This window comes from Pinus tabuliformis, chromosome X (assembly GCF_031772625.1).
Source record: "Pinus tabuliformis cultivar Carrire ecotype Pingquan chromosome X, CPIR1, whole genome shotgun sequence".
In the NCBI taxonomy this organism is placed as follows: domain Eukaryota; kingdom Viridiplantae; phylum Streptophyta; class Pinopsida; order Pinales; family Pinaceae; genus Pinus; species Pinus tabuliformis.
This window is the reverse complement of record NC_142308.1, coordinates 351,347,310-351,373,195: the sequence shown is the minus strand read 5'-3', so window position 1 is coordinate 351,373,195 and position 25,886 is coordinate 351,347,310.

Genomic DNA, 25,886 nt, shown 5'->3' with positions numbered 1-25,886 from the left:
TTGCATCAAAAGACTTTGAAAACATTTAATCGATTGCAACATATTATTTTGGTTGGTTCTTGTGTAACAACCAAAAATTGTTTAGTATTGGTTCTTGTGTAACAATACTTTCATTGTTTTTGTGTTGCATCAAAAGACTTTAAAAACATTTAATCAACCTTTCTTTCTTTGATCATTATTTGCAAAACATGTAACATTTGAATCATAATGCAATAGTAGTTGTTTGGAAAAAGTATGTTGGTTAGAAAAAGTATGTTGGTTAGGATGATATGTGTAGAAAGGACATATATGACATATGGAAGGTGATAATGGAGTATGGATGTGAATATGAACATGGTGAAACATTTTCCAAAAATTATAATTTTAGTATTAAAGGAATTGTATGATAAAAAGCTAGAAAAGAACATACCTTTACTTACCTGAGTGGAAAAACTGTGTATATGTAGAAATGTGTAGCTCCTGCTGTTGAATCATGGAATGAAGAATACAAGAATGTGATCTGTGTCTTGGTTGCATATATGATGGATGAAGTTGCGAATGTGGATCTTTTATTACTATTACTGAACCTGTTGAATCTTCTCTTGAATCATATAGTCTTCGTCTCGTCCCATATCGTGGCACAATTCTTTCCATGTGAATGAATGTGTCGTTCTTGAACATGGAAAGAAGTCATTGGATTACCAACCATTGATGAATGTAGTTAACCAATGCAAGGCAAACTCAGCATTAATGTCAATGAGTGCCAAGGTACCCAAGTACATCTTGCGAAGTGCGAATGAATGAGCTGATGTCGAGCCACTTGCAAGATCCAACAAACAAGAGACATTAATGTATTCCCATTGTTCATTGGCGAGAAGACTTGCCATTAGGGCATGTAAGCCTCAAGGTACTAATAATGACTCTAGTCTTTATCCCAGATAAGGTGCTGAGGTCGATGGGTCAAGACTTGTTGAAAGGTGGGCCTTAAGGAATCCCACATCAGTCAATGCGAGTTCGTACAAATGATTGGTAGGACTATAGATACAAGATGTTATGGTCAAATAGTTTTTATGGCAAGGAACGCAAGGCAATGTAGAGAGATGGATGGTTTATTCATGAGGTAAAAAGATGAACTGAAAGGTAGGCAAAAATGTATGCGACTCAGAAAAGTAGACATGTATGAAGTCATGATGGATAAGGCAATGAATCAATGGACTTTAACATGGATGACTGATGAGGCTTTGAAGGAGAAGTGTGGGAAACAAATCATGACAACAAAACATTTCTCTGTAGCCACAAATGTCACGACATTTGTAATTAACTCCTTCAAGCTTCAATAATGAATGTGATTTCGAGAGATCACATCTTCATGGACTTGGAACTTCGCGTGCCTGTAAAAGCTTAGAACAAATCCTGCATGAAAACTTTAAGAGCTCTTTGAAAGATATAAAATGCAAGAATGAGTATGAATGCTTAGCAACCAAAATAAAATGAAATGAATTTTTTTACCTGTTGCCTTTGCGCGCTAGTTCCTAACTCCAACAAGACAAGTTAGCATAAAATGTTTTCAGCTGTTATGAAATGTCCATTTGCAATTTTTAATTGTTTTGTTTTGTTTTTTTTTTGAAATTTTATATTTTTTTTTTAATTTTTTTTTTTAATTGTTTCGGTTTTTTTATTTTTATTTTTTGAATTGTTTTGATATATTTTTTTTAATTGCTTTGATTTTTTTATTTTTTATTTTTATTATTTTTATTATTATTATTATTTTTAATTGTTTTATTTTTATTTTATTTTTAATTGTTTTGTTAAAATTAAAATTTATTTTGGATTGTTATTAACATAAAAATAAAATAAAAAACATGTTTTGCATTGTTTTGATTTTTTTATTTTATTTTTATTTGGAATTCTTTTAATATATATATATATATATATATATATATATATATATATATATATCTATTGAAAAAAAAAACATGATGCCTATTGCAGTATTATAAAACAAATACATTCACTAATGTAAATTCGACTTTGCAACATGTCATTGGAGCAAGAATAGACCTGACAGCATCGTGAGATGAGACGAATAAAAGTGGCCAACAACAAGAGAAGGCCCACAAGCCATGAGACTACACTACACACCATGGGAGTTGTTGTGGTTGATTTGACAGATGAAATCATTGCTCTCCCACCGGACAAAGATGGGAAGAACTGGTGCAGGAGGTCAATCCTCCTCTGGCTTCGGCACATCATCTTCCGGAGGGTCGGCCAGTACCCACATGCCGTTGTCGTCCAGAACCATCCCCTTGTTCTTTTCAACCCACCACGACGCCGGAATCAGGCACTCCTCCTTGAGAAAATCACATGATTTGTTCACCAGCGCTACGCTCTGATTCCCCTCAAACTTCAGGGACTTATCTGCCCCCTGCCAACCGGCCACGATGTGGAGCTGAGCCTACCGAGCTGATACATCAAATGTCTAATTGATTGAATGATGAGAGACGCACATACAGTACAGTCAAACACGATCGATTCCCCCTCGTTCAAAAGGGCATTAGTGATACCTCTCCCTGAAATGATCGCTTCCACCTATAGAAAACAAAATCTGCAGAGATTACAATGTAAATTTGGTCATGAAAAAGGCAGTCTACAATCTAAAAAAAAAAGATAGATCTCAGGGCGGTACTGCCGTCTGAGGCTCGGATGCAGCCTCGACAGAATAAAACCGCATTAAAAAACAAGAAATTTCTACTGTTCTCGGTCGTTAAGCAACTGGGCTACTTGGAAGCTGCCGCTGCTCTTGCAAAGTCTCTTCAGTCACCGCAGCCTAGGCTTTGTCGAGAGGTTTGAGATAAGCTAGCGCGAGAGTGAAACAAATGTTGAAGAACACCATTTATCCAAGCAGAACTGCAATACCAATCCAGTACCAGTACCCATGTGAAAATATTCCGCGCGAGTTTAGAACATATACACCTAATGTGTCATTGCTCAATAAGGAACCATCATTTCTCAAGGTTGGCTTTTTCCACTGGTGACCCAAAAACTCATATACAGAAATGGAATTTTGTGCATACATGAGAGGAGATATCCAGTAACCCCATATCCACCAGCCTTTAATGTCATGTCGTGAGAGAAGAAATCCACCGAGGAGCAAAATAATGACCAATGCAAATGAACCAAATGTGTTTGCTACGATCATGGTCCGACCTAATGATGCGATGAACTGAAACAATGAAGTGGCCATCATATGTAGCAGCAGATACTAACGAAAGAGTCTTCCAACAAATGGATCGTAACCAACGACATAATAAGTTACGAAAACCCATATTCCGGACTCCGGAAGTGGAATTGAAATTCTCAACACCCAGGCAGGGAGCTTTTGTTGAGCAATCTATCAATGAGAAGCTAGCGATCTTGAAAGTCAATCCTGGCCACATCGACTTCTTGTTGCTCGCCTGCAACGCTGTGGAGAATTCCCTTGCGGACGCGGTCGTAAGTTGGAAATTTCTCTAGGGCAGACCACTTCAATGCCTCTTCGTCATCTTCATTATCTCTGCTCCTTGAGGATCTCGAGAATACATCGTCCCCTGCCCTCCAGATTCCGGAAGCGGTCCTACGCTGGCTCCTAACCCTCCACATATTAGCAGCCGGCATTGCCATGGTTTCCTACGCCGCTTCCCTCAGCTCTTGTATCGTGCTTCCAAATCTAAATACGATCTAGGCACTATCAAGCCTAGAGTTGTGCACCGTGTGAGAAGCCAAGGGCCCGGCTGCCTATGGGAAGTTTGCAGCGAGACTTCTGACTTCTCCTCGTCTCCTATAACCAATGAAATAATTGGGCTAGATTGCATGAGAAATTGGAGCGATCTATCCCCGATTTTATGAACTGAAACCTGGATTTCCTCATTGGTCAGAGCGACTTCACATACATCATCGATTCTGGAGATTATTCATGCCAGATTTCCGCCTTATGCCCGAGATTTTCTCCGTGATTGAGCCCATGATTTCCCTAAAAGAGTGGATCTTCCCAACTTCACTAGCGCATTTTTTATATTAATTCAAATTGTCCTCCTCGACCGCTTGGTTGAATAGCGTAGAGATTGTTTTGTTTTGCAGGTTTAAAGAGGCGGAACGAGAACATAAATCAAATTGCAACTCGTAATGAAAATTTCTATAGGGCAAATAACTTCGGGCCTTTGGTTTTTTTTTTTTTTTCAATGCCGAGACATAGAAGGTATATGGTTTATTGTGCCGGCTATATATCCATTCAGCTATTAACCTAACCTACCGCGCTGCATTGACAGGGAAGGTAATTTTGGAGTCTGTAATACTCAATGCACTGGTTGTTCTCAGTCTTACTGCATACACGTTCTGGGCAGCCAGAAGAGGACATGACTTCAGTTTCCTTGGGCCCATTTTGTTTGCAGCAATCCTAGTGCTTATTTTCGGCGCACTAGCTTCCATAATATTTAGTGCATATATTGTTTATGACACAGACAATTTGATAAAACATTATACTTATGATGAATACCTCTGGCCTTCCATAGTGTTCTATTTGGACATCATCAATCTTTTCCTGTCCCTCTTAACACTTTTCCGATCTGTTGAGAACTAGACATGTCGAATACAAATATGTAAATTGCACAATTCTGCGGAGCGTAAAATTGTATTCCCTGGAAGAAACATTTTTTAATATATATAACAATTGTTTATGTTTAGCAGAAATTTTGGATTGATGTTGAGTGAAATGTCTTGAAGTGGTAGTACTATGCCCGTGATTTTTTTGTTATAGGCTTTTGTTTTTGGACCGATCTTTCGTTGTCATATTTCTCTTGTATATTTGCGGTGCTAGATACTTTTTTTATTCTGGTCACAATTACTGCATTTGATGCACTTATCAAATGGCGTTCGTCCATGTAGTGATCCATGTAATGAATTTTTTTAATTTTTATGTTATTTAAAAAATCTTTAAAAACAAATTGAATTTCATTCCTAATTTTTTTAATTTTTTTTTTAGTTTTTTTTAAATTGAATTTTATTCTAATGTCTATTTTATTTTATTTTTTATATTGTTTTTTTAATTGAAATATTTAAAAAAGAATTTAATTTTATTCTAACCCTAAAAAAACTTAGGATTTTTTTTATTGATTTAAGATGATTTTTTAGCAAATGGAGACAAGTATATTTCTACCCTGAAAACATTTATAAACAGGCTACTTTCTGATCCTCGAGATCGTACAAAGACGCAGGAGGAGAGCATACTTATTCAAACTGGAAATATGATCCTACCTACTCTATGCTAATTGAAAATTACAAACTATTACGTGTAATTAAATTTCCAGTGTAACCATTCACGCAATAGTAGTAAAAACATATTCATTTTCAATTTACAAATTTTAAATTGAAAATATATAAGGATGATCGAATCTAGTTTTTGTGAGTATGATCTAATGAAATAAAAACAAAATCGATCTAACCTCGTACTTGTTTGAAACCATCGAAACCACTTGTCAATAAGGCTTTCATAGGTGTGATTTCCATTCTCATTCAGATCATGCTCCAACGTCTCTTCGTCCTCCTCATTCTCCTGTTCAAATAGTTGTTCATCATTAGATATACAGGATGATTATTCAAATGTTAATTCATTGTTTTCTTCTAGAGGAGTAGTTAAGTTTTTGGTTGTTGTCAAGATCTCTTCTTCACAAGAAGAGGAGATCCTAACACTTGCTAGGATCTGAGCGAGTTATTCCAAACTTATACTCATCGTTTTTCCATATACACATATGGATCTTTATTGTGTTTTTTTTTGTTTTTTTAGTGAATGGGGGGATTTTTATTTCTGTTCTATTTCTATGTTTTCTATATGAGAATAAACTTAAATGAAAATTCCTAAATGCAATTAACCCTAAATGATCCTAAATACAAATCCTTCCTAAACAATCTTCCTAACTAGCTTACATCTAAGTTTGCTTCCCCGGCAACGGTGCAAAAATGTTGGGTGATTTAGTTGTCTGCTAAATCCCTGTCATTTAATTTATCAATCCGGGGTATCGTAAACTTAGAAGCAAACCAAAATATATGGGACCTTAGATGAAACAGGTGTAAGAAGTTTGTTTAGAATGGAAATGCATATTACAAATCTAAACTATCAGATCTATTTTATGAAAGCATAAAAATGTTTAATCAATGGAATTATTTTACTTTAGAAGATAGAGAAGAGTCTCTTGTTCAAGAGTCTTGATTGTCCTTCTACAATCTTCCTATAATAACATTGCCAAACACCTAAGAAAGCAAGAAAGAAAGCATATAAATGAAAGCAAGTAAATATTGTTTTCAGTTCAGTTCTTAATGGGGAAGAGTCTCCTAACTTAGGAGGACTTGATTTCTCTAGATACTGAAAGGGAATCAATATTCACATAAATGTAATCTAGGAAAGCATATGAGAAAGTAAATATTATTTCAATTTAATCTAGCTCATGGAGAAGAGACTCCTAACTTAGGAGTTCCTGGTTTTCCTTCTCACATCAAAACTAGCTACTAAAAGGAGATCAACTTTCACACAAAAAAACATGGCCACAACATGAATTCATACTAAAATTATCTACAAGTATTTACAAGAAAGAAATAAGATGAACATCATAATTAAAATTAGTATATTCACAACATTACTTTACAACAAAGTGCACTTATCTCAGTATGGGGATCCTTCCATTCCTCCATGAGCACACATGAACAACTATCACACCTTAAGAATCAAACAACACTCATAACTCATGATTTGGAGAAAATGGTATTATTCATGTTGAATGAACATAAATCTAATGCTAATGAATAACTAATAATTGTTTTCTCTCCCTCCTCCTCCTTCATTACCTGATTTGGAGGATGCTCTTCTTATTTATACATGAATTAGGGATATCTACTCAATAAATGTAGATCCCTTAAATATCTACTAGACCCATACTTGTCTCAACTTATCCCTAAATACTAGATACAAATCCCATGACACATCAAAATCTCCATGATCTTTCTCCTTGGAATATGGTCCACCTCTTGAGTTGAAATTCGAATTTGATCTTGGGAGGCCACATAAGGTGCCTTGGAAGCTTCCAAATGACCTACACATGTCATCAAACTCAAGCCAATTTTAGGTATAAGAAAATACATGTTATTTCTCTAACTTTTAATCAAAAATTCACTCTAAATACATGAAATTAATAACTTTGGAAAATGAGAATATAAACTCATATGGTAATGGAAATATAGGGTTATGTAATGATAATATGATGAAATGAGGTGACAAAATGAGGATAAAGGTGAAAATGGAGTGAAAATTGAGGTTAATTTGGCGGCCCAACAAGGTTCAAGATTCTTCTTGATCAGTTTATGGGGTACTCTGGAGGTTTGATCAACCAGTGAAAAAGCTATATATATGGATGGAATGCTCCAAATTAGGTCATTCACAACATTGCAAATATTTTTGGAGTCTCTTGCAATTTAGATTGGACTCATTTCTCTTACCTGGTGTTGTTGGGAAAAGTATCTACTCAGAACGCCCCTATCCCACTCTAAGGTGTGATAGTGCCTTAGCAACAAACAAGGAAAACTACTTGCATATTCTTCTTTATGAAATGTAAACGAAGAGGAAGGATGAACTAACCTGTGTCTTGCGATAGTTTGTTGATCCAATTGCTCTCCTCTTTGACAGCTTCCAGCTACCTTCTCCCTTACTTGCCCAGCTTAACCAAGTTCCTGCAAGATCACAGGAGAGGAAAACTACACAAAGACATAGATTTACATTCATAAATAGCTTAGGATCATATTTAAGCTAAACATGCAAATATAACAAAACATCATTGATACACAAGCATGTAGGAGAAACTCAAATAGTTTTATTGATATAATAAGAAGATCCAGGAGGAGATACAACCAAGTAAGTCCCGATCCAGCATCTACCTCCCAGCAAAGGAATCCCTTCCTCACCTCCAACAAAGCATAAATCACCCAATGCACTAATCTCAATCTCAAAATCAACAGCAATTCTCTGCAAAGTACAAAATTCCAGCCTCTGGATCTCTGGGATGAGGGATCCATATATAGATGTAAGCAGAGAGGATGAGTCAGCTTATGTTTTGACTTGTGGCTTCTCTCTGTGAGTTCTTGCTTCCACTTGGAGACTGAGAGCCTCTTACTCATCCTTGGTCGAACTCAGTGAGGCAAGTGTCATTAAGGAAGATTCTGGAAGCTTCCATTGTCTGTCCACCTCGCGGAATGACACTTCCATTTGGAATTTCCTGCTCAGCGCACCCTGGTAGTGCATTTAGGTGCGTTGCAACGCACCTAGCTACTGTACTTGGGTGCTATGAAATGCAGGTAGCTAGTGGAGCAGCTGAAATGATCCTGATTTGACTGGTTCTGAGTAGTTTCTGGTGGAGAACTTCTGGGAGAAGCTGTAATTGGTTGACCTTGTTCCTTTAGGGGCAGAAACAACACTTTTAGGGACTTTGGATCCCTTGGTTTATGGACATTTCATGCTTAGAGCTGTAAGGCACAAAAATGTCTATAACAGTTGCCCCCTAAATTATGAGGTCGTTTATCGGGTGAAATGCTTTATTAGGAGGATCCGAAGTTCTTTCAATGCTGGGAGGAGACCTGTAATAGATACAATACAATACATTATTTTCATACTGTTTTCATGATCTAGCTGAGGCGGGCATTCCCATGCTCAGCTTTATAAATTCATTTTTATGTACATAGGACAGACAATCGTCTGATGGTAGACTGATGATTTTGATGAAGTCATCATCCTTTTGGTAGGATGATCATCTGTGCTGCAATGCTGTACATGTCAATGTTTTTATTTTTCCTGAATATATATCGCAGCCCAGATGGATGAAACTAGATCCGGGGTCTTCAATCTCGTCTGATCTTCACTCGAAGTACAAGTCGATCCATGTGAGAAATGTTTTGAAGTCGAACATTGAAAGACATCGCTTGATTACCAGTCAATGATGTAAACTGTTAACAAGCGCGAGAGGAATCACTGATAAGGATGATGACCCTCAAGGTACTGCAGTACAATTCACGTGGTGTGAATAAAGGACTTGGCGTCGAACACCACGCAAAATCTTTCGGTCGAAGGTCATTGATGTATACCTGTCGCCGGAAGTGAGAAACTTGCCATTGAGGCATGCAAGCTTCAAAGTACTGAATGGGGTGTTCCTAGATCAACTTCTTGGATAATGAGCTGATGTCAACAAGAAGCGATCCATCAAAGGAGGGCCTTGATTAATCCCACATCAATGACACGGAAGGGAGCAAATGATTTTGATGGAGGTGAAAACAATCTGATGATATATGGTTCAGTGTGGCGGTCATGAAAGAATGAAGTATAATGTATGGTAGTGGATGGGACACAGGTGACTTCTCTGGATGACTTCTCTTGAACATGTCGGCGACACTTATGTGATGGATCAGTAGCATTTACCCCAAATGTGGATGGTATGGCGAGACCATGGTGATGTGACCGGTGAATGAAACAACCCAACCCGACTCAGGCACGGAGTGGAAGTGTCATGTTCAAGAGCGACTTGCTACCAATAAAGATTCTTTGAGTTTCTTCCCAATTTTTCCCCAGTCATTGCTGACCAGTACCTCTTTATTTTTGTCAAGCTTGAGGAGGATAACATATGTTTGTTCTATAATTTTCCCTTCGGGCAAACCCATCGCTATGTTTTAACGAGCCTAGCGATAGTGAAACTCTTTCTCGTCTAAAGACAAGTTTGTCGCTATTAATGTTTTTAACGAGTTTAACGACAAAGATAACTCGGTCCTTTTCATATTTAGAGAGTCTGAAAAGGTACGTAAAGGTAACACCGAAATTCTTTTTTCATCATCTAATCCCTTAAGTCCGAAAAAGTATAAAACAATACAGAAGGGATGAATTTTCGATAGTTTTAACGAGCCGAACAACACAAGCGCTCGATCTTTTTGTGCAATAATCCCTCAGGTCCAAAAAGATTAAAATCTAGAGGAGGGATAGCACTTCTGGTCGCTTTAACGAGCTGGAAGGCCAAAACTCGGCAATCTTTTCATATTTTACGAGTCATATGAAAAGAGCTTAAAGAAGACTCGTCTTTTGAGGAACGAGTGATAAAATGGGTAGCAGTTGATTCCAGGTAAGGGTTGGAATTTTCCAAGCACGGCAGTGTCACAAGGATGGCTAGTGAAATCACTCTTCGCAGCTGTTACTCAAAATGGGTAAACAATCAAATGGAGGTGAATGATCGGCCAATGGAAAAGTGGAGGTGACAATGCAAACACGACCAAGGCTTTAATGGCTGATAATGTTACATTCACAGTGGTTAGTTATCGGAGGATAGTTCATTTTTTAACGAGCTTAAACGCGGATTGAAACACTTGCTGGGTCTTATGTTTATTTTTTAACGAGCATGAACTATGCGCTAAAACTGCTCGATAATCCAGTCATATGATAAGAATGTCTCATATAAGATGCCATTTTTTATGGAGCTTGCGTCTTACAAAGCTTTGCCCCGCATCCTTTCTTTATGCAAGTTAGGTGACGACTAATCCTACGAGTTTAAAGGGTTAGCCTACAGGTTTAAAGGGAGGACCTAAAAATTTAAAAATAAATAGCTGCCCCTTGCTTGCATGCCCCCAGGTATAAAATATGATTTCAAGGTTACCCCTCAATTTGCAGACAGAACATTTGTTCTATCGGGAAAGGCCTACCTCTTTCAGGTTACCAAAGATTGTCTCATTTGCGTTACAAATGAAACACTTCCTCGGCGATGTCTACCGAGATAAACAAAGGTGAGTGACAACGAGCGCCACACACATAACTTTGACAAGAGAATGTTATTCTAGAATAACCCCTCTTCCACTGACGGACGGGGTACAGACTAGTCATATTCTCCCGCAGAAACCTACCCTATACCCGAAGTTTTCCTGCCGAAGCAGACCAGGACGCATGCCCCCTGGGTTCCAGTCATATCCCTCCGAATTACTCGCGCTCATCGGGAGGACGGACCGTGGGTTGAGACATTTCTTGCGTGAAGAGACCATTTAGGGATGGTATATGACTATTTGCGATGCGTGATCCGGAAACGAAAGCTGGTCCACGAGCTTGACCACTCTTCCTTCGTGCGGAAAACACATTACTCTAAAGAGTGAGGAGACGATGGCTCCCATGTAATAAATATAGTCTCGTCCAAGGAGTAGGTTATAATCCAAGGGTCCTTGAACGACCATTACGTTCATTTGAACTGTCTTCCCTTTCAATGTTATGGGCACATTGGGGAGGATCCCTAAAGGTCGACTGGTTCCTTTATCAAAGCCTGTCAGATTTCTCATCTCAGGCAAAAGCGATGGCGAACCAAGCGCTTTCCAAGCAGTAGAGGAAAGGATACTCACAGAAGCCCCCTCATCTATGATGGTACCAGCCATGACCATTCTATATATTTGGACGATAATTCTGAATGGTATGCTTGCTGGTAAACGGGGTCTGCCTAGTTGATTCCAGTCGAAGGAGACAACTAGGTTGCTTGGAGGTGGGACCGAGTAGACGGCCGGGTACGGCTCTGACGAACTTCCTTCCTGCGATAAAGGAATGGGTAGGTTGCCCCCGTGTTCGTCGGAGTCTGTGTTGATGAAGAGAATTTGGACGGTGTCATCCTCGTTCTCTCCAGTGACTTTGTCATTCGAAGATAAATCCTCTAAAGGCAAGACCGGGTCAACTGCCGCCTCGACCTTTTGACTTTTGTCGGGTATGGATTCAGCTGGTTCATCTTCAATAACAGGCGCTTCAGTTGACCACTTGAGCGGGCCAGCTGGATTTTCAACTAACGAAGGACTCGGCAAGAGTTTTTTATATCCAGGAGGGAGTCGTAACGGTGAAACCGGACGATCATCCAAAACTCTTTTAGCTTCGTCTAAGAAGGGACAACGGTGGATGGCGTGATCACCTTCGCACAGTTTACAAGGAGATATAGCTCTCCCTTTTTGTCCTGGGACTTCACTTTCGCTAGTTGACGGTGTGCTTTCAACATGGCTATCAGAGGTTGATGCCACCGGATTGTGCAAACGGGGAGACCAGTCCCTTAGTATCCGAGGGATGCAAGGACAATCTCTGTGAAAGTGGTCTCCCTTGCAAATGACACATGGCGATTTAGGCATGGTTAGTGCAGTGTGTGGATTTTCGTTAGACGACACTCGTTTGCCCCTAGTCGCTTTTGGCTCCTTCTTCTTCTTCTCTTTCTTCTTCTTTTCCTTCTTCTCCTTAGGAACTTGACTTTTGGCTTTGCCAGCCCCATCAAGCGAAGAGGAAGGAGGAGAGGAAGAATTAGAGGAATCAGAAGGTTGGTGGGTAACTCTGGACTGGTCTAATTGCTGATTCGATTGTTCAGGAATAGTGGTGTTCTGAACGACATTGGTTGAGAAGAGCCAGACTGGAAAGAAAATTGTCAATCCTGGAAGCGACAATGTGGCCATATGGGGTGCACCAACATCTCCCCAAGAGGAGAAGGGACTAGGATTTCCACCAAGGGGAATTCCTTGGTTGGTAGACTCCATTTTCTCAACCTAAGATCAACGTAGGAAAAGGGTATGAATATTCCGTTTAAAATAAATTTTAAGATGCTTGGACACAACTTGTTTTTTCAATTTTAAAGAGTCGAGAAAAAACAAAAGATGACTCTAGTCTCCTTCGATTTTTAATGAGCCTGAAGTGACAAGTGGTCAGATGGACCTTTTCCGTTAAGGAGTCTGAAAAGGAACGAAAGGGACTGCTCTGGAGATCTAGGTAGAGGGTGTGCCAAACCAATCACAAAAATGCAAAATACGTTTTACGGTACGGCAGTCAATCTTCCCGAATGTTGTGTTCGGTGCATTGCGATCAGTAGGGCGGCCGACACGGCTTCCTATGGATAAAAGGTTTTAAGCCTATAGGGGTCTCCCAATATATACTCGACGGTACGTGGGAGCACAATCCGTACTGGCACTTATCGTCTCACAGTGGAGGAATCACCCAACCATCAGTGAGGACAACAGTTACCAGGCTTTACGACGTCGGAACACGTCTCTAGCCTAGACCTCTATGTTGTGCGTTAAGTTCCAAAGCGTTGTTAGATTCATTCAATTTATTTTAAGTTGATATTTCTTAGAAGTTTTCCTTTTTGGATCACCACGAGATGTAGATGTAATTCCTAAATGCAATCTAAAGATGATAAGCAAGCATTTATCTCTTTTCAACAATGAAAATCCTAGCTACAAGGGGAAAAGAAAGACACAATCTTTTCTCAAAGAGCAAAGAGCACACTGTAAATGAACTTTTCCTAAATCAAACCATACAAACTATCAATATGCAAATGCACATATGCATGTATTTGTTTTCACTTTCTTAATATTGATGCCTAAAAAGAAAGTTGATGTACAAATTTGAATTTGCTTTCAAGTGAAAAACACAAACAAGCTTCTTTTTCGAAATCAAAAAGGTAGATAAGATTACGACACTTTATGATTTTGAAATAAATACTCGTTTCGACACTAGAAAGTGACAAATTCAAACCAAAGGTAAAAGTAAAAAGTATAATCAACTGTCAACAGCAAAGAAACTTTCTCCTAAGATCAAAATTGACACTTACGACAGATCTAAATCTAAGGACGACAGTATGACTATTTTACTTTTCAATGGAAAACTGTAAATGATGTAACAAACACACAAAGAACACCTACAGTCTTTTTGTACAAAGGAGGTGGAATTAAGGGAAAGAAAAGGGGTTTTCAGATAGGTACACACACTGATAACAGGCTGCAAAAATCAGAGATAAAACTGAACAAAATGAAGCAAAGAACCTCAGCTGCACAGGGCAAGGGCTGATCAACGCACCTGTTGCACAGAGAAATTGAATTGCAGCGTAGGTAGCCCTCTCGGGACCTGAGTTGAAATGCAGAACCTCTTCACAGAGCCTGCGCTGGGGCAGAAACGAGACTTCTATCTGGGTTCTGGGTCACGGTTTGCAGTTTAATCTATGGATTTTGGCCGAGTAAAAGCAATCAGTAAGGTACAATTAGAGGGATGATTTAAAGGAGGACTAAGAGCTATCACAAAGGGAAATTAGAGCATTTTTGGATCAGATGTTCAAATCATAAACAAATCCAGTGGGTGGATTGAAGTAGCAACTACTTTGCATTTGATAATGGCAAATGCAGTTCGATTGCTACTTCTGTGTTTATGAAGCAAACAACAAGAGAAACACAAACAAACTAACTAGACACGATCCCCAGTGGAGTCACCATTTTGTTGTTGGGAAAAGTATCTACTCAGAACGCCCCTATCCCACTCTAAGGTGTGACAGTGCCTTAGCAACAAACAAGGAAAACTACTTGCATATTCTTCTTTATGAAATGTAAATGAAGAGGAAGGATGAACTAACCTGTGTCTTGCGCTAGTTTGTTGATCCAATTGCTCTCCTATTTGACAGCTTCCAGCTACCTGCTCCCTTACTTGCCCAGCTTCACCAAGTTCCTGCAAGATCACAGGAGAGGAAAACTACACAAAGACATAGATTTACATTCATAAATAGCTTAGGATCAGATTTAAGCTAAACATGCAAATATAACAAAACATCATTGATACACAAGCATGTGGGAGAAACTCAAATAGTTTTATTGATATAATAAGAAGATCCAGGAGGAGATACAACCAAGTGAGTCCTGATCCAGCATCTACCTCCCAGCAAAGGAATCCCTTCCTCACCTCCAACAAAGCATAAATCACCCAATGCACTAATCTCAATCTCAAAATCAACAACAATTCTTTGCAAAGTACAAAATTCCAGCCTCTGGATCTCTGGGATGAGGGATCCATATATAGATGTAAGCAGAGAGGATGAGTCAGCTTATGTTTTGACTTGTGGCTTCTCTCTATCAGTTCTTTCTTCCACTTGGAGACTAAGAGCCTCTTACTCATCCTTGGTCGAACTCAGTGAGGCAAGTGTCATTGAGGAAGATTCTGGAAGCTTCCATTGTCTGTCCACCTCACGGAATGACACTGCCATTTGGCATTTCCTGCTCATCGCACCTTGGTAGTGCATTCAGGTGCGTTGCAACGCACCTAGCTAGTGTACTTGGGTGCTATGCAACGCAGGTAGCTAGTGGAGCAGTTGAAATGATCCTGATTTGACTGGTTCTGAGTAGTTTCTGGTGGAGAACTTCTGGGAGAAGCTATAATTGGTTGACCTTGTTCCTTTAGGGGCAGGAACAACACTTTTAGGGACTTTGGATCCCTTGGTTTATGGACATTTCATGCTTAGAGTTGTAAGGCACAAAAATGTCTATAACACCTGGGCATGCCAGTGAGCCTAGGACCTTTGAAGGCAAGAACTTGGGATAGTTTCATTGACAAGATGAAGAGGAAAGTTCAACAATGGGGTTCAATGTGGCTCAACCTAGTAGGCCGTCTCATCCTTCTTAAATCAGGTATCTCTTCTCTTCCCCTCTATCGATTTTCTCTTTTCCAAGCTCGAGCTTCCTTTCTCCACAAAATGGAAGTTATTCTCCGCCTTCTTCTCTGGCAAGGAGGAAAAAACGACAAGAAGAAATTCAACCTTGTCATTTGGAAACAAGTCATTCAGGCATAGGACAGAGGATGTCTCGGTATTAGGTCCCCCACTTTTTCTAATCTTGCCATTGGAGGGAAGATCGTTTGGAGGCTCATCACTGGCCCTCCTGCATGGTGGAAACGGGTTTTGGAAACCAAATATTTGAATTCCCCCATACAACAGCTTCTAGACTCTGATATCCCCAATTGGGACTCCTTAAAAATTTGGAGATTATGCAAAAAAGCTATTCCTTTCATGACCCAAAATGTTTCCAAAGTCCCTAGGGGAGGAGCTAGCATAAACATTGGGGCTGATAAAATCCTGGGACAGCAGCCAATAAACAGGCATGATGAAGCTATTCCTATTCTAACTTTTCTCAACAACATGGGGATCTTTTATCTTGATCAAATTTCTAGATGGGATCCTCTGTCTCATATCTGGATTGGATGGTCCTTTCCTGCTATCCCCAGTGATCTTAATTTTAGTCTATCCGCTCTTCAGTCTCTGCTCCACAGTAAAGCTCCCATCAAAAAGAATGAGAAGGACGGCTTTCGTTGGGACCCCTCAGGATCGGATTACTCTATCCAAGCAGGACACCAGCACATCTGCTACAACACCTTCCCCATGACATTATGGAACCACTGGAGAATCGTTTGGAAATCAGAGGCGCTACCTAAAATCAAATTCTTTACATGGGCCCTTCTAAAAGGGAAAATCTTAACAGCAGAGAACCTGCAAAAGAGGGGTATTAACGGCCCATCTCGCTGCCCCAACTGCTGTGGCGCTGAAGAAACTATGCACCATCTTTTTGTCGACTGTTCCTTTGTTGTTGACTGTTGGAAAAAATTATCCCTCACTGATAAGTTACCATGGACTGCCCAACAATCTATAGGGGAAGTGATTCTTGCCTGGAAAAAGAGTTGTCCTTGGGGAAATAAGAGGAACAACCTAGTGAAGAGAGTATGGAACACTCTCCCCTACACCATGCTATGGAGTATCTGGCTAGCAAGAAACCGGAAAATCTTTAAGGATAAAAATTTGGCATCAAGAATTGTAAGTAATAAGGCAAATAATCTTGCTCTCAAAACCATTTCAATCAAAACCCAAAGTAACATTGATGTAACAAAGTACAGTGTTGAGGAAAGAAGTTTCATTAGCTACATCCTGGATAAAAACAACAACATTCAGAAAGGAAATACAAGAAAGATCAGCGCAGTCAGGAAACCCATTCATGGAAAATCAAGTTAAGAGAGGAGGAGTTTGCTAACTGGTTACAAAATTGCAATAGCTACTATCTGTTCTTTGACGGAGCATCTAAGTCAAATCCAGGAATAGCTGCAGCAGGAGGCTTGATCCTAAATGCTAATGGGGAATGCGTTCTTTATTACGAATGGGGTCTTGGGAATTTATCTAATAATAGGGCAGAAGCGTTGGCTCTTTATCAGGGGTTAACGCAGCTCAACAGACTAGGGATAAGAACAGCAAAGATTTTTGGAGATTCCTCGGTTGTTATTAGCCTTATGATTCAACAAAAAGAGTCTCCCAACATCCTCCTTCAGCAGGTCATTCAGAGATGCCAACTCTTGAACCAAACATTGGGCAACCTGCAGTATCATCACATCCTCCGCAATCTTAATAAGCATGCTGACAGGCACGCCAACAAGGTTTGCGAAAGGACAATGGGCAGTTTATGTTGCAACGCTGAGGAGAGTCATCAACCTTTGCCATGATCCGATTCTGCTTACCTTGCATCAAATCAGTTCTCCTGATAGAAAGAAGTGGTCTCAGACTTCCCAGATATCCAACAAAACCATTATTTGTAAAAGGATTTGGCGCAGATCAGATTCCCTCAAAGCTCTGCTCCTATTAAGTAATATCGTTACCTTCTCTCTTCACACTCTCAACTCTTTGAATTTTATGAGCAGTTTCCAAGTCACCCTTTGCCTTTCTCCGGATTCCCCTTCTTTCCCCGTGTTCGACCCTCGTCCATCCCGCCTTTCTCCATGTTATTACTCAGCGCCCTTCCTTTCAATATATCCTCTGTTCGCTCTCTCGCAGTATTCTGGTGGCCGAGTGGACTTGTTTGTCTCCTTATCTGTTAGAACTCATAGGCAGTTCTTCATTGCTATCGATCTTTTCCAGCACAGGATCCTTCCTCTTCTTCAGCAGCTCAATCATCGGTCTATAAGAGGCAGCCAGGCGGAAGAGCCCACTGCGGTTCTGAATTACATGAAGAACATTCCCAACAACGAAACCCCAAGTCCTTCAAGCGCCAATCATATGGAAGGTGAAGAAATGCCGGAGGTATACATAGCACGGCATAACAATCACATTAGTATAGATTAGAAATGATTTGCCAATGTCAGTTTTTGCTGTTCCAATTTGTAAGAATCTACTCTTGTCGAGAATTTCTCAAAACCAGAATAAGCAGGATTAAGGAGATCTTTCTGCTTTGTAACTCCTCCGATCCTGACTTACTTCGGCATCTATTGTATTTCAGGAGTCCTGACTCCCTTCCTTTTTTCAAAGATTAATATAGCAAACGACTTTGTAAAAAAAAAAAATATTGTTAATATTTCATTTAATTATTAATTGTTTTATTATTTTATTATTTTAGATTTTTTATTATTTAATTCATTATTATTATTATTATTAGATTATTTAATAACAATATTAATTGATATTAGTAACAATATTAATTAATAACAATAATCTTAATTATTATTATTATTATTATTTATAATATCCACAGGGTTTTGGATAGACAGTGATCAGGTGCAATGTTAAAGCACTCCTTGATGGGAAGTCACTAGTTCAATTCCCTGCCCTAATTGGGGTGATATATTAGACATGATGAAGATGTAATCCCACCAAAACTTACAAAAAAAAATATTATTTTATAATAATAATAATAATAAAATTTACATTACATTAATGATTATTATTTTCATATGGTTCATTTATTAAATAATTCATTATTCATAAGCAATATGCAACCATTTTACCAACTCAAAACGTTAAAATCCAAACAATCAATCAATCAATACTATTAATTAACTAAAATATTACATGAAAAAACTTGATTTACAACATGTTCAAATGTGTGTCTTTTTAATGGTGCTTTTTGGAAATTCATTATGGTGTGTTCTGGAAATTTGTCGTGATGTACGATGTGCATAATAGAGATTGGTGAGTTCTGGAAATTCGTCATGATGTACACTGTGCATAATAAAGATTGTTGTCCATTGAGTTAAGAGAATCATGGTTCTAATGAATCTCTTCTTTTCTGAGATACCTCTATAAAATACCCCTATAAAATTTTTGATAGGAAAAACCATTTTTTCAAAATGAATGTAGAGACTATTGTCACTCAGATTGTACAGGCACCGTGACAACCGCTCAGGGTGGGAGCTATCACTCTGATCCCCGCCCACTCTGTTCTAGTTGCCTCTCAACAATAGGCTATGGGGGGTAGTCCCTATGGAAATTAGGTGAAGGAAAACAAGTTGGGAACCAACTTGTTTGGGAGACACAAATGAGTGGCCTAGCTACTTGGTTAAATTTAGCAAGATTAATGATTAGATTAGATTTTAAGTATGAGACCAGTGCCTTATGGAGTCACAATTCTTGCTTAATGTAAATTAATGCGAAGTAATAGGATGGACACCCACCGCTTGATATGATAGACTAACCTATACGGGATGCAAGTCCTAAGAGCTAGGTGTGATGCAAGAATGTTTGTAAATTTTAGATTAAATGTCTATTCTAAGTTGAACCTCTCCCTTAACTGTTTTGAGAAATAGTCTTTAGAGTAGGTTGTGGGATGGAAGCTAATGGGAAGCAGGCAAAGTCCTGATTAACGATATCTCCCCTTGTGTTCCAACTACCCAGTGCCTCCAGCACTACAAATACTGTGGCTCTAAAGGCTACAATGTGATTGTGTTAACCACTAAGAAGGGTTGAATCCCTCAAGCTAAGCGGAAAAGGGTTTCCCTGGGAGTTTATCAACCTAGCTTATGCTAGAAGGTAAGTTTTTAGTGCAAGCTAGATCCTAGAATGCTTGTGCAAAGATGTTTAGTGAAATTACTTGAGTTAAGATTGTTTAAGTACTCAAATTATGATTACTCCTTATGATAACAATACTTAACAACAATTAGAGGACAATCTTAATAAAAGGCAAGTGCTTAAGGATACAAGTGTCAATGAATCAATCCACAAGATACTTAGAATAAAGTATCAAATTTATTAATTAGCCAATGATTACACGATGCCATCAAAATTTATCCAGGATGTCCTTATCACAATGCCAATTAGATTCCAAGTGTCAAAACAACTTAACCAACCACAAGATCAGAAATTTAGAGTTCAAATGTATGAGTGCTTTAAGTGTAAAATTCAGAAATCCTAGTAACTTAGAGCAAGACAAGCAAGTGTTAGATCTCAAATATCCAAATCAAAATTAATATTTCAGAAAATTCCAACACTTATTAGACTTATGACAATAACAAGAAAATCACTTTAGATCATGGAATTTACCAAATATATGAAAAAAAAAAAAAAAAAAATCAGAATGATTAGCAGATACAAATTTATGAATTTAGCCCACTTTAAAATGGAGTATTAAGTGATATGTCAAATTTGAAGTAACTTATTACAGTAGTAAACAAATCATTAGATCAACAAGTTAATGATGCTACAACAAATGCCCAATATGCCCAAAACTAGGAAAAAAATTATCAAAATTGAAAAAAATCAAGTAATTAGGGATTTTAGAGTGTGATATTCAGAAAATATAAGATCTGAAAAACTTGTTACAACAGTGAGGAAATCAGAAAAATAGTGATCTATTAGTTCTTGAACAAATTCCAAAAAAAATGAAGTTTTGAGCCTTTTAAGTAAATTATTCAAAAAAAATTCAGATCTGATATATTAAGTTATGTAGTAAAATTCCAGCAAGCAAAAAAATCATATCTAGGCTAGGTAACCAATGCCCAAATGGCTAAAATTTAGGAAAATTCAAGTTTTGCAATTTTGATTTATTTTGACAAAATTAAATGTGATTTTAGGACTTACATATCATTGTTAAACAAAAAAATTATAGCAGTGGTAAAATAGTGCGAATCTAGGGTTCATATAGCAAACCAAGAGGCCTTGGGGCCTTGTAGATAGCTAGGAAGACTTACAATGAAGATGACCACTTAAAAACACAATGTTAACCCCAAAATCGTTGCAAAATAAATTGTTAGGGATAAAATGTCAATCCCTTGAAGAAACTCTTGTTTGCAGTGAGATCTAGCCCTAGTAGGGCTTCTGGCCTTCTTAATGCTTGCAAAACAAGTCCCAAACACTAGCCTTTTAGGTTGGGTAAGAGCTAGAGCCTTCAGAAAATGGGTTTCTTCCTCAATTTGAAAATAAGCAACCTACAAAATAGCCTAAAACCCCTAGACGTATAGAGTTTTTGAGGTCTCCAATGTCAATTTCTTCCTCAATCCCGAAACAAATTTAGAATAGAAACCCAAATTCCCAATATAAAAAAGTAAATTTAAATTTCAAAACCCCAATTAGCAAAAATAATTTACAAATCTATTGACAAAATATATATATATATATATATATATATATATATATATATATATATATATATATATATATGGAGTTTTTCTTTGATGAATGGATAAAAATACCTTAAAAACTCAATGCACACTATATCTTTAGCGAAGATTAAATCCATCATACAAATATTTGGGATCCAAGCAAAATAATTCTTGCCCAAGTTTGTGACCTTGGAGACCAAGGACTGAAGTACCTGCAAACATTATGTATTTATCTCAAGGCAATCAGCTAATAATATGGGAAATCAAACCACCTAATATTAGCCAAAAACTATCAATAGCACTATTTTATCTCCATCTAATAAAAATGGATCTTACAAATATTTAGCACAACATAAAAAAGCTCGTAGTCAGTGCATACCACAAACCATGAACATGGAACACTTTGAAATTTCACCCCAAATTCTTTATTATGATAGAAAAAATAGTTCCCAACGAGACAATCGTTTACATTAAAGCTTCAATGACAATTTTCTAGCTAGAGATCATCATGCTAGAGACTCAAATGATTCTATAATTTATAGCTAAATCCTCCAAGTGGAAAAACAACTGCTAGTTTATTTGATCCTTGTCAAAATAATCTTGGTCGTTGATAAAGTCTTGAAGATATTTTAATCTTAGTCGTTGACTTTTGATTTTTGAGGAATTTTCGAATTTCTCATTTAACTCCATTTTTATTAGCCCCAAATTAATTATTTTGAGCTAATTTCCTCAAAATTTTGACTTTGAATTAACCACCAAGGTCCAAAGGTCCAAATTTTCTTGAAATATACAATATTCCCTTGGTGGAGGACCTTCAAAAATTACTTCTTTTAAGATCCATGAATTTTTCCACTTGGAGAATTAATTTTCCTAAGAAAATTTAATTTGACTCTAATTAATTAATTTTCTAGCTTATGAATTAATTAATTTTGCTAGAAAAATTAATTAATTAACACTTGAGGGGTTTTAATGTTTTTTTCATCCTCTAATATTTTAACCATGGTGTCTAAGTATGAGGGACCATGCATTAAAATATTTTTTACATAATATTTTTTACAATTCAACCCTCAAAGGGGGCATACCCGTTCAGCTTAGACCCTCAAGTCACATACCCAATTTTGCGACACAACATGATCTAGTAGACCAAGTGATTTGTAATAAAATAATTTAGCCAATTAGCTTAAATTATCCCCAAATTACTTTTACATAAGATTCGAATAGAACACTAGGACTCACTTAAGACTTTGACGAAGAATTACACCCTAGCTTTGGGGTGAGGTTGGAGGGAAAAACTCTGCCCTCCATCCATGTTTAGAAACACAAATGAATCAGTGAGATCAAAAACCTCCTAGGAATGAACTCTCGTCAAAATAATAGGCTTACCTAGGTTGTTACATACATTCATGGTCTTACTAGCATCATTTATATTACATAACTTGCAGAATGGGTTTACAATGACACATAAATTGTTGATAGATGACCTTATCTTGTTGCAAAAATTGGTACTATCTCTTCCTTGGAACTTTGACAAAATGAGTGAAACATCTAGCTCCATATGGGGACACATTGCTTCCAAAAACTAATGTGAGAATCCCAGAATCCTGCATCTGAGAAAAAAAAAAATCCATCAAATAGATATACATTCAAAATTGAAATCATCATGCATACATAATAAATATCATTGGAATAGAAAAGTATGCTCTAACAAACTGAAACATAAAAGATATAATATAAATTTGTGAAATAAAACTATCTAATGGAATGAAATAAAAAGAAGTAGCATTAGAGATACTATACAAATATTCCCTATGGCATCAAATGTCTTCAACATAGTGCATACTGGGCATCTGTTGACTCTCTGGCAAGTCGGTGGGCTACTTCTTGGATGTGCCACGCTAAATTATGAAAATGCTAGGACTTTGACTCATTTGAATATCGAGTTACTTCTTGCCATTAGATGCATCCAACTTCTTCCTTGTTCTCTTTTTATTTTTATGCTTTTCTTCAGCAGGATGCGATGTTGATGTTGGTGTGATCAGTGTGCAACTTTCTATTTGATTTGGACAACGCTCGTCCGAAAGATTTGGAATGTCCACGATTTTTGTGACCTATACTTCTTTATTTTCATTACCTTGCTTTGTCAACACCACTGGGTCAGTGTTGCAAACGTCGATATGATTTCCTTCAGTTTCCTTCCTGCCTGGATCATCTTTGTTTAACCATTTCTCAATGGAATCAATAACTTCTCCATAATGAGATAAAGGTTTCTCTGGTGAGCTAGGAGGTGCATGCACTAGATCCTTTGGCCTTGGCTAGAGTTCCTGAACTTGTGATTTTTGCATCATTTGTAGCTTACTTTGAAGAGTGATTTGTTCAATTCTTATGGCATTCATTTTGTCAGCATGTGTTGATTCCATAACTTTTATTTGTTGTACTCGATCAACCTTCATGGTCTTAATGAAGTTTTGTAGCCTATCCTTAATGGCATTCACTTGGTTGAAATGTTCATCCTTAATAGTGTTGATTTCCTTAGCATGATTTTTTTATGGAGATCAAACAGTCCTGCATGGTGGTCATCCAAATAGTCTGCATGATTTTAGTTCCTCAACATGCTTTCTTCTCTAGATAATAACATGTTTTAAAGAGATACCTAATAAGCTTCCATGTCCTTTATCATTTTGTTATGGTTTTCTTGAATAGAACTTATTTCTTTCTTATGATTTGCTTTTATGGAGCTTAGCTCCTTAACATTCTCTTCCTCTAGGGCATCCATCGTGTTTTGAAAACTGATCCTTTGATTATACTGAGTAACCTCCATTTCCTGTAACCTGTTTCCCATGGAACTCATTTCTCTGGTGTGATTTGCTATCAATCTTGCTTGACTAGATTGCATTTCTTTGATCATTTGAGTTAATTCCTTAACAAGATGCTTGTCTTCTTTCTTTTCATCATTGAAATGATTAACTTGGTTACTAGTTCCTGCCTTTCCACTATCGAGGACTCTTCTTGCAATGGCACAAGTGGATTCATCATGAAAGTGATTACAATATCTACAATATGGTACTTCTTGATCACTATAATGTTGTAACTCATTCTCTCGCAACTTCTTTATGTGATTCTGCATATCATTGAATTGATTTCTTTGCTCATCATGCATACTTTTAATGATTTCTATTAATTCTTTAACCCCATATTCCTCTTCTGGAAGGTCATGAGGATAACCTTGAGTGTTAGTAAAATGACAAGGGACGAACAAGTCATCCATGATGAATTACTTAAAGGGAAAGGGAAGCTAATGGATGTCAGAGAGATATCCTTGTTCAAGACAATCAAGAAATCCACAAGAAGTGAGCCTCTAGAAGGAATTATGGTAAAAAATGTAATAAATGGATTCGTCGCTTGAACACCAATCTATCTCCAAAATCCAGAAGGAAGAAATCAAAAAGTTAGTCAAGGAGAAGCAGGTGGATATCAAGGAAGGCTTCATGTCTGAGAAAAAATGAATGCTTACCATAATGTAATTTGTTTAATCGAGTTGTGAGAGAGGGGTTAACCAAGCTACCAGGATTCTTTCTAATGTAAGCTTTTGTGAATAAATAAAAAAGTGGAGTTGCCAACCAAACAAGAACATTAACTATTAAACATTCACTCCCACTCAAACTTTTTATTTTGTAGTATTAGGTATTTTTTTATTTAATGTGACCCCTCACTTTTCACGCAGTCATGTATCCATCATTTTTCCAATTAAGGACCTTTTAACTCCAGTTTCTCGTGGAAATAGTTTTCATTATTAAATCCAATTACTGATATGGTGGACCAATAATTGTTACGCAGTTAGAACAATAACACTTTTGATCTGCATTATTGGTTCAAATCAAACCATATTGTGTCCAATTATCCCTAACCAAAATCAACTATCCAAATAAATAAAAATAATTTCCTTTATGAACATTGTCCAGCTACATTCGTTTTAAACTCCACTCTACCATTAAATGGACACACTCTATCATTCTATTGATGGGTGATGGATATCTATCAACCAAGGGGGTCTCCCAGATGTGAAGTCCCAATTAGACCTCACACTGTTTGGAATAGGAGCCCCATCTGGAGTATCGGCCTGACTACCATATATTCTTATAGATTTTCCTTGGCTACAAAGTTAAACACAAGAGAGTAATGCACTAGTACTTTTGGATCATCAAGTGAGTATGCCTTGTGAAATTTTCAACTTCCGAAAGTATCAAGATCCTTATATCGAAAGGGAAGAGAAAAGTGGGCCCTTAAAATATAAGTAATAGTACTAATATATGAAATGTACACAAGCATATACATATGAATGAATCTTTGATCAACCAATGAAATAGTTCACAAGGAAGCAATGATTTTTAAAGCAAATACAACACACCTTCAACAAGACAAGTACCAAAGCCACATAAATAGTTCAATTTCCTTAGTACAGATGAAAACAACACATATCGCAAACATTCAAAGAATAGTCTTACAATATTCATGACATATGCATGAAAGCATGTTGGCTCAATGAGCTTATGAATTAAGTAAAAGTTCCAAGATACATCAAGATAGTAAACACCACTATCCCCAATAATGGAGCATTATAGTAATCACTTGATCCTCTAAAACAAATATCTTCCTCTCCAATGCTTGGTAGGAGGAGACAAGATGAAAATTCCCT